We start from the raw sequence: 4,996 nt of genomic DNA, 5'->3' as shown, positions 1-4,996 counted from the left end.
CGGGACACGAAGCATGTCACACATCACCATCTCGATGGTCGGATAACCAGCCTTACAAGTGAACTCCAGGCCCACGGAGTTCACACGCTGAACAGGAGGAAGATGGCCCCCATGTCAGAACTGCCACGTCAACGCAGCCAGGCAGGCAACAAAACTGGTAGGGCAGAGACGCCCACAACACCTGGCGACCAAAACAGTAAACAACTCCAACAGCCACGGAGGGTCGGTAAACGTCCTCACTCCACGGCTGCTAGCAGTCGACCCAAGCTGTATATATAGAACAGATCCACGAGGCTTCCTCCTCTAACAACAACAACAACAACTGCAATCCGAGCCGTTTTCGACACTATAGGCGTCTGAATCCAAACATGAGAAAATCCACATTCTCATAAGAACACTAAGATATATATCCACTATTCAAGAAAGACAACATGATCCTAAAGAAAGGAATAATAACTGCATACCGCTAAATATTATCTATAAAAATTAAGAATAGCGTGTCGAAAATATAAATATTTCGTGAATCCGGTGTAGACGGCTACTTGTCTCACGAACACCGGGGAAGACGACGCTAGCCAGAGGTGTAGACGGCTACTTGTCTCACGAACATCGGGGGAGACGACGCTAGCCAGAGGTGTAGACGGCTACTTGTCTCACGAACACCGGGGGAGACGACGCTAGCCAGAGGTGTAGACGGCTACTTGTCTCACGAACACCGGGGGAGACGACGCTAGCCAGAGGTGTAGACGGCTACTTGTCTCACGAACACCGGGGGAGACGACGCTAGCCAGAGGTGTAGACGGCTACTTGTCTCACGAACACCGGGGGAGACGACGCTAGCCAGAGGTGTAGACGGCTACTTGTCTCACGAACATCGGGGGAGACGACGCTAGCCAGAGGTGTAGACGGCTACTTGTCTCACGAACACCGGGGGAGACGACGCTAGCCAGAGGTGTAGACGGCTACTTGTCTCACGAACACCGGGGGAGACGACGCTAGCCAGAGGTGTAGACGGCTACTTGTCTCACGAACACCGGGGGAGACGACGCTAGCCAGAGGTGTAGACGGCTACTTGTCTCACGAACATCGGGGGAGACGACGCTAGCCAGAGGTGTAGACAGCTACTTGTCTCACGAACACCGGGGGAGACGACGCTAGCCAGAGGTGTGGACGGCTACTTGTCTCACGAACACCGGGGGAGACGACGCTAGCCAGAGGTGTAGACGGCTACTTGTCTCACGAACACCGGGGGAGACGACGCTAGCCAGAGGTGTAGACGGCTACTTGTCTCACGAACATCGGGGGAGACGACGCTAGCCAGAGGTGTAGACAGCTACTTGTCTCACGAACACCGGGGGAGACGACGCTAGCCAGAGAGATTGTAAACATTGCCAAGCGAAGACGTCCCTTGTGCTTAAACGGAAGTTTATAAGCCAGAAACTATTAATATTAATTTTGTAACAACTGCTTGTGCCTCGTTATTGTTATTAAGGTGTAGGATTGTTTATAATAATAGAGAAGAGGAGAAGCAGTGACAACAAAAAGCATAAACGCAATGCATCAAGCCTATACTGACGCCTTCACTGTCGCCACCAGTCCCGTCTCTGTTTACACCACATAAATCCTAATGTTTACACCACATAAATCCTAATGTTTACACCACATAAATCCTAATGTTTACACCACATAAATCCTAATGTTTACACCACATAAATCCTAATGTTTACACCACATAAATCCTAATGTTTACACCACATAAATGCTAATGTTTACACCACATAAATCCTAATGTTTACACCACATAAATCCTAATGTTTACACCACATAAATGCTAATGTTTACACCACATAAATCCTAATGTTTACACCACATAAATCCTAATGTTTACACCACATAAATCCTAATGTTTACACCACATAAATAATAATGTTTACACCACATAAATCCTAATGTTTACACCACATAAATCCTAATGTTTACACCACATAAATCCTAATGTTTACACCACATAAATGCTAATGTTTACACCACATAAATCCTAATGTTTACACCACATAAATCCTAATGTTTACACCACATAAATGCTAATGTTTACACCACATAAATCCTAATGTTTACACCACATAAATCCTAATGTTTACACCACATAAATCCTAATGTTTACACCACATAAATCCTAATGTTTACACCACATAAATCCTAATGTTTACACCACATAAATCCTAATGTTTATACTACATAAATCCTAATGTTTACACCACATAAATCCTAATGTTTACACCACATAAATCCTAATGTTTACACCACATAAATCCTAATGTTTACACCACATAAATCCTAATGTGTACACCACATAAATCCTAATGTGTACACCACATAAATCCTAATGTTTACACCACATAAATCCTAATGTTTACTCCACATAAATCCTAATGTGTACACCACATAAATCCTAATGTGTACACCACATAAATCCTAATGTGTACACCACATAAATCCTAATGTTTACACCACATAAATCTTAAATAGTCACAGTTTAGCTTTTTGGAATCCTATTTAATTCTTACCAAAAACACTAACCCCCTAAAAAACAATGAAAGTAGTTAAGACGAGGGCTGTCGAGCCCAAAGTAATCAAAATATAAAATTTAAGTTATTTAAATTTGTGTATATCTATATCTATATATATATATATATATATATATATATATATATATATATATATATATATATATATATATATATATTAGTATATTTTGGTAGCAGTCTTTCCTGTAGACATATGTTATTAAATATGACCGAAAAAGTAAGATTAATAATTCTAACACGAATTTTCTCAATCTTTCGTACATTACGCTTCACTGTTGGAGGTAAATCAAAAATCACTTCTCCAAAATTCATTTTTATTTCTAGTCTGACGCGACACAGCCGCGTTTCGTAAAACTTATTACATTTTCAAAGACTTCACAAATACACAACTGATTAGAACTTGCGTTTCCCTGATTTTATATCTACATTTGAGTGAGGTGGGAAGGGTGATGTGGCATTACATTTGAGTGAGGTGGGAAGGGTGATGTGGCATTAACACAAGACAGAACACTAGGGGATATTAATAGGGTATTAAAAGTATCAACACAAGACAGAACAGAAACAATGGGTATTGAATAGAAGTGTTTGTAGAAAGCCTATTGGTCCATATTTCTTGATGCTTCTATATTGGAGCGGAGTCTTGAGGTGGGTAGAATATAGTTGTGCAATAATTGGCTGTTGATTGCTGGTGTTGACTTATTGATGTGTAGTGCCTCGCAAACGTCAAGCCGCCTGCTATCGCTGTATCTATCGATGATTTCCGTGTTGTTTACTAGGATTTCTCTGGCGATGGTTTGGTTATGGGAAGAGATTATATGTTCCTTAATGGAGCCCTGTTGTTTATGCATCGTTAAACGCCTAGAAAGAGATGTTGTTGTCTTGCCTATATACTGGGTTTTTTGGAGCTTACAGTCCCCAAGTGGGCATTTGAAGGCATAGACGACGTTAGTCTCTTTTAAAGCGTTCTGTTTTGTGTCTGGAGAGTTTCTCATGAGTAGGCTGGCCGTTTTTCTGGTTTTCTAGTAAATCGTCAGTTGTATCCTCTGATTTTTGTCTGTAGGGATAACGTTTCTATTAACAATATCTTTCAGGACCCTTTCCTCTGTTTTATGAGCTGTGGAAAAGAAGTTCCTGTAAAATAGTCTAATAGGGGGTATAGGTGTTGTGTTAGTTGTCCCTCCGAAGAGACAACTAACACAACACCTATACCCCCTATTAGACTATTTTACAGGAACTTCTTTTCCACAGCTCATAAAACAGAGGAAAGGGTCCTGAAAGATATTGTTAATAGAAACGTTATCCCTACAGACAAAAATCAGAGGATACAACTGACGATTTACTATAAAACCAGAAAAACGGCCAGCCTACTCATGAGAAACTCTCCAGACACAAAACAGAACGCTTTAAAAGAGACTAACGTCGTCTATGCCTTCAAATGCCCACTTGGGGACTGTAAGCTCCAAAAAACCCAGTATATAGGCAAGACAACAACATCTCTTTCTAGGCGTTTAACGATGCATAAACAACAGGGCTCCATTAAGGAACATATAATCTCTTCCCATAACCAAACCATCGCCAGAGAAATCCTAGTAAACAACACAGAAATCATCGATAGATACACCGATAGCAGGCGGCTTGACGTTTGCGAGGCACTACACATCAAGAAGTCAACACCAGCAATCAACAGCCAATTATTGCACAACTATATTCTACCCACCTCAAGACTCCGCTCCAATATAGAAGCATCAAGAAATATGGACCAATAGGCTTTCTACAAACACTTCTATTCAATACCCATTGTTTCTGTTCTGTCTTGTGTTGATACTTTTAATACCCTATTAATATCCCCTAGTGTTCTGTCTTGTGTTAATGCCACATCACCCTTCCCACCTCACTCAAATGTAATGCCACATCACCCTTCCCACCTCACTCAAATGTAGATATAAAATCAGGGAAACGCAAGTTCTAATCAGTTGTGTATTTGTGAAGTCTTTGAAAATGTAATAAGTTTTACGAAACGCGCCCGTGTCGCGTCAGACTAGAAATAAAAATGAATTTTGGAGAAGTGATTTTTGATTTACCTCCAACAGTGAAGCGTAATGTACGAAAGATTGAGAAAATTCGTGTTAGAATTATTAATCTTACTTTTTCGGTCATATTTAAATATATATATATATATATATATATATATATATATATATATATATATATATATATATCTATATATATATATATATATATATATATATATATATATATATATATATATATATATACACTTAGTGATAAATAAGCTAGGCCGAAGCTTATAATAAAAGTGGCAGTACCTAATTACGGCACACATTTGTATTATTATCAAAGAGTGCTAATGCGAGGTTACATTCCAGGCTGGTGAATGGTGTGCACAT

Source organism: Procambarus clarkii, unplaced genomic scaffold, assembly GCF_040958095.1.
Source record: "Procambarus clarkii isolate CNS0578487 unplaced genomic scaffold, FALCON_Pclarkii_2.0 HiC_scaffold_191, whole genome shotgun sequence".
In the NCBI taxonomy this organism is placed as follows: Eukaryota; Metazoa; Arthropoda; class Malacostraca; order Decapoda; family Cambaridae; genus Procambarus; species Procambarus clarkii.
Note: the sequence above shows the minus strand (reverse complement) of the source record.